Raw genomic sequence first — 17,853 nt, 5'->3', positions numbered from 1 at the left:
AGTGCTTGGTTGTTTTTATTCTGGCTGCTGGTCATCTACATGCAAGGAATTAACTGAATTTCCTGGCAAAAGCTAAGAGCTATTAACATCTCTGAATTGTTACAGGTATGCTCACATTAGGAAGCTGTGTGGAACTTGCCTCCAATCAATCCATGAAGTGCACTGTTAAAGGCTTTACAGGAAAGAGGATCTCTAACAACTCCCTTTATTCAAGTGCTTTCTTGAAACAATTGGGCAAAGCCCTTTTAATATTAATTGGAGTTTAATTTTAGGTCAGTACCTGTACAGATGATGAGGATAAAGTTGTCCAAGCCATTTGTATGGGCTGGAATTTTTTTTTTTTTTTTCCTGGATGAGCTAAAGTACTGCCTAAAGAAATAATGTGAAATAAGGTGAATAAGGTGCTCCTAACTTGCCACTCTTCAGCTTCTGTGGTGTGCTGTTAAAGGCTGAGCATAGAGCATAATTTTATCCTTTAAATATGCAACTTCATACAAATGGGATTTTATAACGCTGTATAATGTCAGATTTCTTATGTTACCTTCAGAATATTGTGTTCAGCACAATGCAATACAAACAAAGACTGGAATACATCTTGTTATGAAAAGATGGGGGAGGTAAAGGTAGTAGGATGGCACTACACACTAATGGTGTGGCTACCCTGCTAAATGAGCCGATGAAAGCTTCCTTTTCTGCGTGGTTTGACATTATCTGACACTAGCACTGGTTTCTTTCAGCTCTTGACGTAGCAGTGGTTAAAAGGAAAATGTGGTATGATGACAGTCCTGTTCACAGGTAGTCCTGTGCAGTTGGGAAAAGGAAAACTGAACCTTTATTGAAACTGATATAGAGACACTGAGGTGAATAAGAGAATGGAAAAATGATACATCGCATAGAGCACAGATCCCAACCTCTGTCTCCACACATAGGCAATAGTATAAATACAGATTTGGTATCCTCTTAGTATCTTTATAACAAACTCAAACTAGACTATTAAATCATTCTTCTTTCCCATTCTGGCAGTTAAAATCTTAATGTGAATCCAAAAGCTTCCATATATGACAGTCAAAATAGAGCTTTGCTCCTGTTTTCTCACATCAGTGGTGTTCTAATGAGGCTAATGTAACCCAGCAGTCCAGGTTTGGGTGTGCGCGGGGTTTTTTTGAGGTTGTTTGTTTGTTTGGGGTTTGTTTGTTTTGGTTTTTCATTATTTCATGTCCTGCAGAAGAACTGTAGCCCACTTGAGAATGGATTCACTCAACTGAAGTAGTGGAATAACAAGCACAAAATACATGTGAGAGAAGATGACCGATTTGGATAAATATAATTCACTGAGGTCTTGTAATAGTGTAAATCAGTGAAAAATGGTTAATCTGGTCAATGAACTTTTTGTAACCCATCTAAATGATAACTGTACTAAACCATCTAAATTAATTGCTGTCTCAAGTATACTAAATGCATGTTTAAAAAATACTATCTTGACAGAGAAAATAGATAAGGTTTCTTACTTTTTCACATGAACAGGACAAACTGTGGAGAGGTTTTTTTTATTTTTTTATTTTTTTTTTAATCCTGAATAAGGTCTGAGAAGATTTAACTAAGCCAATCCATGTAAAGTGCTCAAAACCAAAACCTCACCTGTTAGGTACTGTTAAGACTTATCCTGTGATTACCCTTTGTCTTGTCTAGAATTGTTAGAACATACAACTTTTAGACTAGATATTCAGGCTTCCTTCTCTGATGTTACTTGTCAGAGACACTTTTTATTGCCTGATTAGCTTCATGAAGCTAGTGAAAGTTGGCAGCTCTGGCAGAAGGGGTGAATCAGCAGAACTAACTTTGTGAGGTCATGGTTCACTATTACATAAAAACTGAGAACACCGCCTCCTATTGTGGTGCATGTAAAACATACCTTAAATGTTTTGTTATGGGAGGTATGTGGAAATACTGTACTGGCAGAACAGTCTAATGTTCTAGTTTTAAAAATAAAACTTTTCTTTCCTGATACTTTTTCCCCCCCTTTTTTTTCCCTTGTGTTAGGAATGCCACCTTCCTCATCCACTTTTTTGCATGTTTCCTACATCTGTATTTTGCCATGCATTGAAAAGAGAGAACAAATTCAGTTGCTCACAATTATTCAGGTATTCTATTCTTCAGTCTCTCTAAAAGTGACGAAGACCTTTCATCTCCCAGCCTCTGATGCCACTGCCAATTGACCTTGCTGCTTTGTTACCTTCTATTTGACACCCTGAAGCTTCCTCCTTCCTTCAAGCTGTCATTAGTCTTTCCTGTAATTTCTCTCTGACCTTCCCTTTGGGAAATAACTGAATCCAGCAATATGTCTTCTGAGTGAATATGTCAGTTTTTCAAAGCATATCTGTCACTACTGTCAGTATCATTCGACTACAAGGCCTTTGGTCGTCTTGGATTTTTATTTCTTTCTCCTGTGACTTTTCTAATTACCGTTGTCAGGACTGGACTTGGCTGAATAACTGGTAACCAGGTTTTGGATCTCCTGGGTTGCCTTAGCCTCAGAAGGGCTGATAACCCAGTGTGCTCTGCCCATCAGTTACTTAACTGTGTAACTCCTCACAGATGTGCTTTGCTCATCTTTGGATCTGAGAGCTGACCAATGCATCAAGTGAGGTCCAGTCCCATGAGCTTTTGAAGGCAAGCTTCTGTTATGGCTGAGGTCAAATTGCAAGCCCAGGGCATGAGGGATGAGAGAATCTGACTTGTGAAAAGTCAAGCTTACAGGGTGTGAGGTAGTGCCATGACTTGAGGATATGATTGGAGCTCCTCTAGTGGTGCAGTTTTGTTTGTGGCTTGCCTAGTTCTACATGTTTGTGGCTTGCCTAGTTCTACATGTTTGTGGCTTGCCTAGTTCTACATGTTTGTCCATATGTGTTTCTTCCTGTTTTAATCTTATAAAACAGTATATAAAATTGGAACTGGCTTCATGCTTCATACATTTAGCGGACCTATTTTACACCAGGCTTTCAGTGACCAACGGAAACCTTTCACTTTCACCATGACGTAGCCAGGAAAAGTGTTGTCCTTTTCACACAATTTACTGGAAAGCCCAAAATTCATGTTCAGGCAATTGTAATTGATCTATTCCAAGAAAGCTGTGGTGATCAAGCTTGTTGATGCAGACCTAAGCTATTCAGCAAATCCTTTTTATTAGCAGAACTTTGAACAGAATGGTACACCAAAATATATGTAAATTTGTTGGAGAAACTATCCACAATTACTCAACCACTTCTATAGCAGCCTGTAACACTTCTCCAGCACTTGTCCATTGTTGTTTCCTCTGTTCTCTGACCCAAATGGCTTAAGTCATGGTCTTGTCTGTCTGCATTAAAATAACTACTGCAGTCCAGCTGTGAGGTGACTACATCTGAGTAGTGGGTAAAAAAATGATTTTATGTGTACATATCTGTGCATATACGTATGTATGCATACTGAATATTTGTGGTAAATTCGTGTGTCTGAATGTCAGCCTACATACACACATTTAGGTAATAAACTTAAATATATTCACACTTGGATACACTCATGTAGAACTTAGTCCTATAAGCACTTAATAATGCTTCAGTTTATTGGTGAAATTAATGCAAGTAAAATCTCATGGTGGTAAACCCTGTTTTTCTATGAAGGCTTCCAGCATTAGTCTGTGAATTCCCAGGAAATGCTCAATGATTTGTAGGGATGACTGTGTTGAACAAGGGAAGTCAATGCAGACTGTAGTAGTAGGTGCAACAACTGGCGACTGTCTCAATTATCTTTGAAACAAGATTGTTTTTACCTTTCATAAATGTGTACCTCCAATTAAAAGCAGCCACAGATAGAACAAGAATTAGTATCCCATTTCCTTCAGTTTATGACAATTGTCTGACAAATCTGAAGTAGATACCTTGAATTTGTTGGCTGCAAGCAAAATTAATATATCAAAGCTTGCATATTTTACTCCTGGTTCACTTGGGTCTTTTATAAAAACAATGCTTACTGTGTCAGTTCTACCATTGTGCATTTTAATAAGAGATGGCTAAAACGCCTGAGTGCTGCAACCAAATACACAAATCTCTAGCATTTTCATACTGGCCCTGGCAGTGAGAGCACTTCAGGGTGAGAGGTAAGTCCTCATTCAGAACTGAACTGCTGTACATGGATTTATAGTCCTGTGTCAGAATGGAATGGAGAAAATGTTTTGCTCTGGGAAAACAGAATTTGCTAGCAGATTCAAGTGTTACTTTAGCAAAACATGATAATATTGAATGTGGCAATATCACGGTATTTGTTTTATTGGCAATTAGATTTTAAACTGGCAGGAATGTATGAATATAAGCCTCAATTATGGGACTGTGGTGTTTTAATGCCATCTGTCAACAGTTTGCTCCTTATGCCACATGTGTACCTTTGGAGAAAAAAATTATTGAATAGAAGGAGTGAAAAGGTAAGCACACCAAAGTGTACTCCTGCTTTTACCAAACGCTGTCATTTATGGAGTTTGTGCTACAAACATTTACATATGCAAAACCACACCATCTGCAAGGTTTCCTGGTTCATGCGATAGATTGTGGAGATCTGCTTGATTGTGGATACACTGCTTGAGATCTTTTTGATCTAGGAATGCTTGCAAAACCTCATACAATACATATATTAAAAATGTGTCTGTAATTCCTCTGAATTATTTACTGTTGTAAATAATGTCTTGTAAATCATAGAATCATTTAGGTTGGAGAAGACCTTTAAGATCACTGAGGTCAACCATAAACCTAACACTGTCAAGCCCACCACTAAACGGCATCCCTAAGTACTGCATCTACGAGTCTTTTAAACACCTCCAGGGATGGTGACTGAGCTACTTCCCTGGGCAGCCTGTTCCAATGTCCAACAACCCTTTCAGTGAAGAAATTTTTCCTGATACCGAATTTAAACCTCCCCTGGTGCGATTTGAGGCCGTTTCTTCTTGTCCTGTCACTTGTCGAATAAAATGAAGCAATCCTACCACTGTGGGAATTTTACAGATAACTGTGAAACTACTTGCAAGGGTTTGGCCAGTAGCCAGGTTAGGTAATGATATTATGATGATTTATGATCACAGTATTCTTGATTATTATTTTGAGTACTTGAGAAATCTGCTGCCAACTGAGCTTTGGTAATTATTATTTTTCCACTAATGGGTAGTACTTGGATTCCCAGCCAGCTGTAGGACACTCTAGGGCTACTGGCTGTACAAATACATTAGTGAACTTGCTAAGGTGAGGCAAGACAGGTGGAAGCAGGTACAATAGCTAAGAAGGTGGGTACGGACATGCAGCATGTCTTGCCTCTAAGAGCAGATCCCAGCACTAAGGTGAAATCTCCAGGGAGCTAAACCTTAACTTCGATGCTTATTGTAGATAGCACTTACGTAAGATTTTAGTGTGACACAATAAAAAAAAAAAAAAAGAAAAAAAAAATTCTCTAAAAATTGGGATGCTCTCTACTTAAGGGCAAGATAAATATGTTGGAAGAAGAACCTATTGTAGTGATTAGAGATGGTATTAGTCTGGTTCTAATCTGCAACTCGGTTCTTAACCTAATAGTTTCTAAATTATCTTTCAAGCTTGTTTTTCTTCTATAGATCCAAAAGCAGGCACAGATTTTGTACAGTCTCTATTAAACTACAAAAGTTGTGGGTCCAATGTGTATGATGGTGATGATAAAATTTTTTACTCTATCCATGTTTTTTTTGAGGAAAGGGAAACTTAGATGTATACCTGGGAAAGATGTACTATAAGGAAGAAATCACTAAAATACTATGAGAAGTATCTCTAAAGCACTTTGAGTCACTGTAAGAGTATATGATTGAGTGATATTTTTATTGTCTGTATGAAAGATGCCTCTCTATATAGCATGTATTGTATTCAAATATACATAGGCACACATGATGTCTGAATACACATTTATATGAATTCATTTGAGCTGTTAGTGATGGTAAATACTTCTAAAAATTTAATTAAAAATAGGCCGTATAATTAGTAGGTTTTGCTAAGGTTTTGCCCAGGATGGGATTAGGACTGAGAAATACTGGAGGTGAAGCATTTATAGTGATTTAAATCTTTCTTGGAATTCCCATAGTATATAGCTTCTCCAGACTGTTTATCTCTTCCTGAACATGAACTGTAATTTAGATTCTCTGGCTGTGCTTTTGGGGGAAGGATTATTTTAGAGTAGATTGTACAATTTAAAACTAGAGTAAAGCAGGAGTAATTTTGAAGGCTTTTAAATGAAATACCCTTTAGTGAAAACAGTGGGTGGAAGAACAACAAAATCTCCAGTGTTTGTTGCTCAGTTGTTTCTACTTGAACAATAATCACAGGAGTCTGGGTTGCTTCTCTTCTTTCTTGGCCAGGTGGCACTAAGTGGGTTTTTTGTTTTAAGAAGCAAGCTGGATACTGCAGAACAGAGCTGGCAAGGCTATAGCTTCTGTCACAAGCACTGTACGGAAAGAATCTGCTCTCAAGCTAAGCCAGCCGAGATGAAGGTTGGGTCAGGTTTTATATAGAATGAGGTAAAGCTAGCATGTTAAAATAAGGAAATGGAATGGAGGAGGGGAATCAATGACACAACAGCCCAACAGAGAAAATATAGGAAGTGCAGGAAAATTGTATCAATGAAATGCTAAGAAAACTGGTGAGGCAGAAAAGTTGAGGAAAGTTAGTTATAAAAAAAGAAACTCATTTATGAAAGGTGGTGGGTGTGTGAATTTAAAAAAAACCTCACCTGAATAATGATTAACCTTCTGCTTTTAAATTCAAAATACAAATGTATTCATTGATGGGGATGGAGGCGAAGAATAGAAATAACAAGTGTTGTCTTCTATTTCCAAAACAGCTTTCGATGTCATTCTGTTTTCTTAACTTTGACACAGGTATTGCATATTTTGACTAGTTCCCACAATTCGTCAAGCTCCTGACCAGGCAAGTAAATTTCTGCTGAAAATATTTGAAGATTTCTTCTAATTCCCACTAGGTATAAGAATTTATTATGTTTTTACCTTCAGAACTGCATAGAAATATTTGCTTTGGAAATAATAATGTTCTCCACTTCTCATGACTGGCTCTAGAGAGAAGTTGTATATGAATCTAGCAGTACTTTGGGAATTGTGTGCGTCCTAGGATAGCCCAAGCACATCTCCATGGACTTGAACGATCTCACTGAAGCTGGCAAGACTATACTGATGCTTAAAACTCTCTGGGTGTTTCAGCATCTTGTTCAGCATCTTGCTGACCTGGTATCCGGATACATTCCCACAGGTTGTTCTGGTTCACTGAACAAAGAAAATTATAAAGTGAATAGTAGGGCAAAGTAGATAGTTGTTTCATATCTTAGAGTTGTCATTGTATACAACAATGCTACAGGAGGAATAAATCCTTTATGAAAAGGATAGAAACATTGCTAAAGGGCCGTAATACCCGAGAAAATGAATTGGTTAAATAAGAAATGACAAAATAGTTGGTAGTTGAAGTTCAGTCTTGCTTCTGAAAGGTCAGGTTTGATGCTTACTACTTCCAACTGTTCTGGCTTTATTTTATTATCAAATCTATGCTTGGATATGTTTTTCTTCAGATTTGATATAAACCAGCTAAAAGTCTCAAGTTTTCAGGTAAACATAAGCTTTCTGATTCTAATATTTCAAAATAAAAATGCATCTTAAAAGCTGAAATGTAAGCTGACAAATTGAACCACAATGCTGTTTTTAAAATTGGTCTTTGGATGTTTTTTAATCTTGATCTGGATTTATGGTTTTGCACTGTGGTATCTTCCAATCAAACCTGACAGGGAAAACTTTTTATGCCCCCGTGGCTCACTTATCACATAACCTTTTCAGTGAAATGTGCTAATTCTGATGCATTGTTGGCAATGTTTCTCAGTAGAAGTGCATGAGAAAGTATCTGAGCCCCCCTTGTCCCTGCTTCCATATACATACCTGCTTAGGGCACTGCTCTGGTTTGGAGGTTGAAATTCTGCTCTTTGACTCAAATTATTGGCAGCCTGAGGGAAGTATCTTTTTGTCAACTCCAATTGTGTTAAATAATCCAATAACGTTTGTCAAAGAAAAGCTGCCAGGCTTCTGGCTAAGATCTTGCCTGGCATACAGGAAGAATGTGAATTCAAATCTAGAACTGGTGTATGTACTGCATCTTGATGGAAGTCTCTTTAGTTGCTTGCCTACTGGTCATCCACAGATGGTTCTGTCAGTCCCTGTTTCTGTTCTGCTTGCATCAACGTTTCAAAAGGTCCTGGAGCTGACCAAAGAGTGCAGAAACAAAGTGAAAAACGCCCAGAATTTTTGCAAAATGCACTTTCTGTTTTCACAGCTAGGCCCTCTGGCAATACTGGATTTCCAGGTATAGAACTGTGCTGGACTTGCTGTCCCCATCACTGCTGATAAATATGTTGCTCCTTAGGGCCAGCAACTTGCCATCTCATGATTGTTACATTCTCCATAGAGTTTTCAGAGATGATTTAGATACGGCATATAAATACTAATAGTCATTAATCTAAATATTTGAATTCCACTGTAAATTTTTTACACAAATTTCTCCTGTGAAGGTAATATAGCTTGCCTTGTAAGTTATGAAACATCCTTCTATCTCTGCTGCTAAATTGTTGTGAGTGAGAAGTCAGATAATGCATAGATTTAAATAAAATAGGAGAAAACGTCACAACAGCACAGAACAAGCTAACTTGATTTCCCTCATTTGCCACCTGTACTGCCATGAAGGCTGGTTCTGGGCAACTGCCCGGCAGCTGGATGGGTCGTAGTGCAGCTGCCAGCCTAATGGATGCTTTGGGGGCAAATCTCAGGTTTTGTCTTGAAACTTGTGCTCCCGCAGGGCTAAGAAGCTACAAATCAATTGCAGAGAAGGTGTTCTCCTGCATCCAAGGCACACCAAATTGGAGCCTAATGTTGACTTTAACCATAGTTCAATCTGTCCCGAAGTAACATTTTTGCCATTCAAGTGATCTAGGGCCAAGTGATTTTTTCTGTGAGCTCTAGAGGTTTTTGGCATTTGGTACAGCAAGCGAGATGGTAAAACCTGGGGGAGGGTATTAAGATGAAGAAAGAAAAAGCTCCAAGTAGCTCTTGACAGATGGTACTCGAAAATTAGTATCTCTTTGGCACCATGAATGCTCCCTGAGGGCTTCTTCATTCTCTGACTCTTCCTTTTTTCCCTTCACTTGCTCCCTGACACTTCCCTTCATTTGCTGTAATTTAAATGAAAGCGCAGAAAAGGCATATTTGGTTTTAATATGTAAAGAGCTACTCCTGGGTTTGAAGCAGCCATTTAACGTGCAGGATGAGTGAGAAGAGAAACGGAGGCTGGGGCTGCTGGCTGCCAGCTCCTGCCGCAGCCGTTGCTGCCATTGCTTGGCTGCTATCAAAGATTCATCAGGGGGGAAGTTGCTGCTTTGCAGACAAAAATAACAGATGGTCGCTCGTGTTTGCCTTACTCCGGGGGCCTTGCCACAATGCACGAGGTCCAAGAGAATTTGCATTACTGGGGGTGGTTGCTTTTTGTGTGTGTGTTCATGCATATTTGAACAGATTTTTGTGGTTTTGGATTTTATAAACTTGCTAATGACTTTAATGATGAACCTATAGATTTCCTGAGATGCTTACAGGATGTGTTGGTTTTGAAGTGAGTTTTAATTAAATTTTCCAGCACTCATCCACAATTTAGCACTGTTCTGTTGCAAAACAAGCTTCTTGCCACAGGTGGCAGGGCATGGGTGTGACTCAGAAAAAAGCTCTCCCTGCTGCCAACCCAAATAAACATGGTTCATCTTGGAAAAATACTGATCACATTTTTTTTCTCTTCAGCAAACTCAATACTGTGTAGGCAAAATAAATGTGTGTTTCAGTTGAAGATAAATAGAGCAGAATAAAATAATTAGGTTTTGAAATATTTTATTTTTCTATCTTTAAACTTACTTTTTTTTTTCCTTTGAAACTAGTTGGCATTGTCTTTACAGAGAAAAGGTCTGTTACTTAAATTGTGGTATCAAGCCCCTCAAAAGCGGGTATCTCTTAAACACTGTGTATGGCCAAGAAATGTGACCTTTTTTCTTTGTAGTGGGGGTGTGTGTGTGTGTGTGTTTTAATATGGTTTCTTGTTAGCCATGTCTTATTTGGTATTTAGACTTCTGTAACTTAAAGCCATTGCTAGCTGTCATTGAATGTATCTCTGAAGATCTGGCATTGCAAAGAAGCTATTAATGTTCCCCCCCCTATAACTTTTCTCACTGTATTAAGTTTTCTCTTAGATATTTTCAATTTATTTTCGTGTCATAGGAGACTCACCTCTTTAACAACTTGTATTTCTTGTATAAAGAAAACTTCCACTTACTAGGATGATATGTGGGCTCTTGTTAGAGCACATGGCCAGATGTTCCCCATGCTGGCAATGAAATATCTGCAAAAGGTTGATGCCAGGAGATGGGCTACAGCTCTGTAAAGTTATTGTTCTCCTTTGCCTTTTGCGTTCTTGTTTTGTAAGCAGATTTGAAGAGGATTTGGGTTGATTTTTGCTTATATTGCATCTGCATTCTATGACTATTGCCTTTGAGGTTCAGAAAAATATTGTTTCTTCTGTAATGTGAAATTTGGCTTCCAGTGGGTTTGCTCCTGTTCCTGAAGCTTGTAACTAGCCACAGCTACAGGGGTATGGTGTAAGCTGGTAATTCTAGCAGTACGGAGTTATCTGAGTTACCTGGCTGCTCTGCCTGGCTTATGTATTTGGATGAGCTGTATGTCCACGAAAGAATATTTCAGAAGACAAACCACCATTGAGGGTTTATTTATCATTGCTGGGTGTGTTGGCTTCTTTAAGCTGTTTGAAACTATTTCCTTCTCTTTTGGGGATACAAAGCATTTTGCAGTGTTCCCTTGTTTTTGTTCTTTTTGTGTTGTGGTACTACAGACTTTTGCTATAAAAATAGTGATGATTTGTGCCCAGTGGGACACTGAGGTACTTGTGGATTGTTCCACACTACTGATGAAGTTCATAATTCCTAGCAATAGTACTCAGTGACACCATGGGTTTGGCTTCATTCTTTGCTTAGATCTGTCAATATATGACTCCAGCAGACAAAAGAAACCATGAAACCTGTAAGAAAATATGGCATATGAAAATTCTATTGCTTGGACTTTATTTCGTTATGCTGTACATGATAGATTTGAATAGTACATGAACATACTCTGTTAGTGATATTTTATACAAGATGATCTTTTTTTTATTAGTTTGTATATGGTGGATTTTTGTGTGTGTGTGTGTGTTTCTAATTCTTGTGTGTGTGTTTTGTGGGGTTTTTTTGTTTGGTTTTGTGTTTGCGTGTGGTGTGGTTTTGTGGGGTTTTTTTGGAAATGGAACAGAACGTGAGACTAGGAGTCTCTTGAGTGGCAGACTTGGTGTTCAAAACTTTCTGGTTCCTAGCTTATTGAACTTTTTTCCTCTGGTTGGAATATTTTCATGGAGATATTTTTTTCCCTTCATCATGATGTGCCATGTGATAGGATTGCTGAAATATGTGAAACATGAAATATTTTCCTGGTGCAGGCAGGCTGTAGCTCTGAGATTTGCATACTACTAATCCTCTGGTAGGTGAATTATAGCTAGCAATGCTTCATATTTTCTTCCAGCCACTGAGCAGTGTTTCCTGAACTTATTAGTCGTGTCTGCCCAATTCTCTTGTTTTCTGTTACAGGACTAGTTGCATAGATGCAATAGGTTATGAAAGCAGAAAATAAAAATAGTTGAAGACTTGTCTGCCCGGTTTTCACTGGCAACTACAGAAAGCGTACAATATGTTTATATGACACTATTTTTATTTCTGGGCTCAGTTTTAACTTGCTATTTTTCTTTGGCCGTGCAAACAAGAGGAATCTATAGGGTGCATCTGCACTAGAGTTTACATTCTGCTAAAAGTGCTTATCTTCATTTAATATCAAATTGGGACTACAGCTTGAAAACAAGTGTGCGTTTGTTTTGGTGTGTGGTGGTGTTGTGTGGTGTTTGTTTTGGTTTTTTTTTTTCTTAAATCTTGATTGCAATGTTAGCCTGCTTATTTTCTGAAGGTGTCATTAAACACTTGTGTTACAGCATGAGGAGAGACCGTGATTTACTTTTTCTGTTAGGTCTAAAGGAAGTTCCTTATAAAGATCAGTTTGTCCACCTTAACTTTAGTGAAAACTTCTAGTTTGGGAAATGTTCTACAAGATGGGTGCCACACTGGGTTACTCCACCTCTGGGAACGGTCTTCAAAAATAGCTTTAAAAAAAAGTTTGAGTGCATATGGGAGCGTGCAGTTAATGTGAAGCGTGTTTAAATCAGAAACTGCCCAGTGTGTACCGTATTGCAGGAGCATTGGTGAGGAGTAAACCACAGATCTAGGCCCAGTCTACTGTTTGGCCCTAGAGGGGTTGTGTCTGAGACAAAACCGTTGTATTTTTGTATTTAGCGAAGATGTGTACACTGTGCTGGCAATGCATGTTTGGTATCCACGCCTAGGTGGATGTATCTTGTATGGTGCATGTTTTGTACCGAGAGTGTGTGCCAAGGCAGTGATCCTTCTTGGTTGCTTTAACTTTGAAAGAATACTGAGCAAAAGTTGGTAATAAAACCCAATGCTAAAAACTTGGATTCCTTGTTATCAGTGAACGGCAATGAGGCTCTTGTAGCCTGTCAGGAGCATGTGGATCCTGACTTCTATCATCTCTCTGCTTTTAGAAACAATCACATAGGCCTGGCAATCATTCTGAGAAAGCTGTATGGCTAATTGAGTCTAAAACACTATGTCTACAACTTATTGGAAGCTTTTAGTATGAAGTGTTTTTCTTCTCTGGAATGGCCAGTGTGGCCCCAACTGGCCACCAGTTGCTTCCTATATGGCAGAAGAGAAGATATGCGTTGGTAACTGGATGGTGGTCAGCTTGCTTGACCTGAGGAGTGAATTTCATGCTAATGTAATAGCTATTCAAGCATGACAGAAAATGCATGTAAATTGGGTTAAATTCTTTAGTATGACTGGCTGATTCTCAAGTGAATTTTGCTAGATGAACTGTGTAATCAAGTCATTGTATTATAAAGCTATGAGACGTACTCTATGTATACATGTTTGGTAAATTAAAATTATTACTGTAATTTTGAGCTCAGTAGACCTTTTAATGTTAGGAGAAAGAGGCTGGCTTTCAGGTGGATGTGATGAAGGCTAGGATAATCCATCAACAAAAGCCTTTGTGCTTTATTTTTAAATATGCAGAAAAATGGTCAACTGGTAAAATGCATTTGGCAGTGTTAGTCAAGTGGACTCTATAAACAGGTAAATTAGTTGACAACATGAAATAATACAGTTGGAGGCTTGTTTGCCCGGTGATGAAACTGTAGCTCTTCCAAACAATAATGCTGATATACATAGGATTTTTACTAATGCTTCTCTAAACCCTGCTTCTAGCTCACACGTTGTTATTACCAAATTTAAAAACTGTTATCAAGATGGCTAATAGATTGATGCTCTGTAGTATCAGTGAGGGGATGCTGAGTGTTGTATGTATATTTGAGCAGAGGTTTCAACTCTCTTACCCTTTATTGTGTGCAATTGTTGTTACAAGTCAGGTAAATATCCAGAACTTAAGTAGTTTAGATTCTCAGCCACTGGAATCTGTGGTGCTTGGCAAAAAACATTAGAAGGAAAGACTTTTTGAGAAAGCTCTTTAAAAGCTTGATATTCCAGTAAGAATTTCCTGGAAAAAACACTGTGTTCATTTTTATATGACTATTTACCAACTTTCCAAACTCCAGTACTGAGGAATAAAAAGTTAGTGATGCCCTGAATCCCAGGAAAATTCAAATAGTCTGTACTGTCAGTATTCAGTTGATCCATACATGAAAACATCAAAAAACAAACAAAACCCCTGAAAAACACACAACAAAAACACCAAACACACATAGGAAAGCAGGTTTCCAAACCTTATTTCTTTCTTTTTTTTTTTTTTTTCTTTTAAGAACTTGAGCTTCTGTTGCTCCAGAGCAGACAAACATATGGGTATAGTTTAGAATTCAGACGCCCAGACAGGAAATACCTGTTTTTTAGAAGATTTTTGCCCCTAAAATAGTGGTGGTAATAGCAGCATTGTTATTGGTTTTATTTATTTTCTTTCTACTCCAGTTGGAAGAGATACTAAAACCATCTGCATGTAGATGATTTTTCTTCATGCATTTCATCTTCCTTATCCAAGTAGTGTTGTCTGTCCTACTGTTTGAATGTTTATAGTGTGTTGTGTGACCCTGAGATCAGAGGATATTAAGTGTAGTTTGGTGCAACTTGGCCACTTATAATTGGTCAAGAGGGTAATGATTTGTGATAGCCTCAAAGATTCCACAGGAACTATTGGTTTACTTTCCCCTACCCCATGTAGAAATCATTCTCTTAAAAAAAACAAACAACAAAAACATGCTAAAAAAAAAACCCCAAGCAAACAAACCCCAAACAAGCAAAAAACCCACCCTCCCACACAGACACACCTGTGAAGATAGTGCTGTGAGAGTGATGTCTGTCCCACAGGTCTCCAGATACTGAAGACCACAACCAGTGTTTATATCATTGCAGTGGTGGTGTGGCAGTACCATTTTTAGTTGTGTTGTATTCTCTATAGGGACCAATATTTGATGAAAACTTTACTTTGAGGAAAAAAAGGCTTTTCCTAATTGACAGGCCAGTTTAAAGAGTGTGATTTATGACTGTTGCGAGATGGACTTCCTATGTAACCTGCAACACCTGTACTCACGTAGTAACTGGGAGTCCAAGCCTTACCCCAGAACACCCCGGAAGGAGCTGCTTGGTTACAGCTTTTTTTCCCAAACGAATTTACCATTGAAGTTGTGACTCAGAACCATTTTGGTGAATCTAACCAGCTGGTCATAACCAGTCAGCAGTGAGATGGGATGAATTTTTTAATCTGGCTGACTCAGTATGGGTGGTGTGGTTTGTGTTGTGTGGTTTGTTGGATTTGTGTTGTGTGGGTTTTGCCCCAACATTGTATGTTCTGTGCAAGGTAGTTTCTCTCCTTTTCAAGTTTGGTCTGACTTTCTTTAGGTGGTGTATCATCTGTTTGTATCATCTCCATAACTGCCATATGTGTTTGATCCAGCTGGAATCAGTAACTTGGAAATTTTTAGTTAATGGCAGATGCTTCAAAGGAATGAGAAGCGCTCTGAAAGGCAGAAAGGGAGTAGCTTCCCAGGCAGTGGAATCAACTCTTGTGGTTGTGCTGTGAAGGAAAGCTGCTGTATATATGTCAGCAAAGTTTGTCTTTAGCTAGTCTGGGTTTGACAAAACTGTGGCCACTTCAAACTGGGGACCTTTTCAGATATATTGAAGGTTCTGAAATAACTCCTGGACAAAAGTTATCTCTGGATACCATTATCCTAAGATTAGTTTTCTTCTTGGTGTGTTAAAGCTGTGCTGTCTCAGGTGACAGCAGTGAGAAGAAGCAGGGAAATTTTTTTTTTTCCCCCTTAGAAAGGATTGGTAGCTTGTGTGTCTAGATTGTTCTTTTATAGGGTGCAAAAGGTAAGACAGGTTGAAGGTTACACTGTAAGTACATGCAAGTAGTGTGACAATACAAATAATTGATCTGGCAGCTATGTGTATTTACCTGCAACAATCTTGAAGCAGATCTGAGATCCTCAATATAATTTAAATATGAAAAGAAACTTGTACACAACGTGTTCTGGGAAGAGGTGGGAACAATCTGAGATGGAGCTATAGGAGATTTACTTGTGCTCTGGCTTGCCCATAGCTGACCACACATCTACCTAGTCAGTCTTTCAAGAATATTTGACTTGCTGCTGTAAGCTGGGTGAATGACACTGCACTGTACCAAGGTCTTTTGCCAATTTACTATTGACGAAACAATACCAGCTCATGTGAAAACAAATGCTGCTGCTTCTCCTTCACCCTCAGACTGCATCAGATCCTCAGGTGGTAGAAGTTGTTGTCTGGAAAGCTGGAGTCACAAATGAGCAGGTGGATGTTAAAGTCACCAGGACAAGAGGTTTCGCTAGTGGGAAAGGCTGGTCAAACAGTAACAAGACACAATGAAAATAAGAGTAACTGCAATCAGCTGTCAAACACTATAGGAGTAAACAGGTTCACCACAGGAATAAAGTACCTCCCTTTTGTGATAAGTGATTGAAATTGCTTTGAACTATACAACTAGGTGTATGTTGCCTAGTGTGTGCTGTCACAAGGCTATGCAGAAGCCACTAGAAGAACTCGAAAGAGAAAATCTATGGGAACAGGTAAATTATAAAATCTCTACTAAATGCTGGAAATCACTCCCACAAGTTCTGTGTATTAAATAAAGACTGAAGCAACAAAGCATCAAATTCTTGTCAAACTGTCTTGATAAAATGGTTTTACCAAATCATTTTATGTTCACAGTTGAAGCTTGTAATAAAAGCTCCAGACCAGGGCTTGTCATCTTGTTTACCTCTTGACTGCACCATAAACTTCCTGCATGTCCTTGTGCGAGCTGCTCAACATAACCCTTTCAGTTCTCCAGCGGTGAAAATATGACTATACTGTCTCTTCTGTTCCCCATTTTCTGTTGAGGGCTGCAGCTTCTTGTGTAATCACTATTTCCATAATTCAATGGATTTCTCATTGCACCTGCAGCTTGTATGTAATGATGTAAAATAATTCAAAAAAGTCATGTCGTAAAATCACATTATTCCTCTGTTTTTTATAAGGTCTCTTTAAAAATATATTGGTTTTCTATTCCACCTCCCAGCTTTGTATACCACAGTTTAAAGAAAAAAAATACAAATATATTTGTCACAACGGTGTTTTGCTGCAAGGCATTGGTTGTGTTTAGTCATGCTCTTTAGATAAACAGAAGCAATGTGGTGTTGTCTCTGCTTTCTCAAAGTGCTGCAGCTATCAGACCACAGGAGTATGTGGATAGGTTATAGAGGGTGTGAACAAGTTGATCTGTTCACAGAACCTAAATTGGGGAAAACTAAATGTTCAGATGTAGGAAAAGCCTTTTGGTCTCCTTGCATTTGCATTTTTCAGCTCTATAGTGCAATTGTTTTTGTCTCTTGAGGATCTTATGAGAGGTGTCCAGGGGTTGCTTATAGACTGCTCCAGGTTCAGGTACCACCGAACACTGTGTTCATTCATATATATGATTTTGAGACAGTACTCGAGACAGCATATTCTGTGAAGCTCGTTTCAGTTTATAACCTGCATGGATGGTAGTGAATGGGTCTGGCAGGGATAGAGTTAAAGGCTTTAACTTCCTCTCTAGACCACCAGATGCTTCTCAATGTGCTAACAAGGATGGGTGGATTAGCAGGTGCTTCATGCAGGAAGGCTAATGAGGTTCATTGGCAATTGGGGATATGAAACAGCAGGGGAGGAGCAGGAGAGATTGGGGTCTGGAAGAGAGTGATGGTGGGGTATCTGGCTGAATAAGACTGCCTGATCTATGCTGCAGCTGCCTTTCCTTTTTTGTTCTATGACTAATAGAAACTCTTTTTTTAATACAAGTTTCACTTGTATACCATTGGCGATGAATACTGTGGAGTCCTTTATCCTTGCTTGTGAACACTAGTGTCTGTGGATTAATTGTTTTGTCATCTCTGGACTGCAATTCTTACTGTTTTATTGCAGTTTTGTGTAACTGTATTGCCTGTACTTGTTTTGTGCAGACTGAGCTAGTAGCTGAGAGTGTCCTGAGAGAGATTGGGCCTTAAACTGCCAACTACTCACCTTAATGGTGCGGGCGGCAGATGG

The sequence above is a fragment of the Caloenas nicobarica genome, chromosome 7 (genome assembly GCF_036013445.1).
Source record: "Caloenas nicobarica isolate bCalNic1 chromosome 7, bCalNic1.hap1, whole genome shotgun sequence".
In the NCBI taxonomy this organism is placed as follows: domain Eukaryota; kingdom Metazoa; phylum Chordata; class Aves; order Columbiformes; family Columbidae; genus Caloenas; species Caloenas nicobarica.
This window is presented reverse-complemented; position numbering follows the sequence as displayed.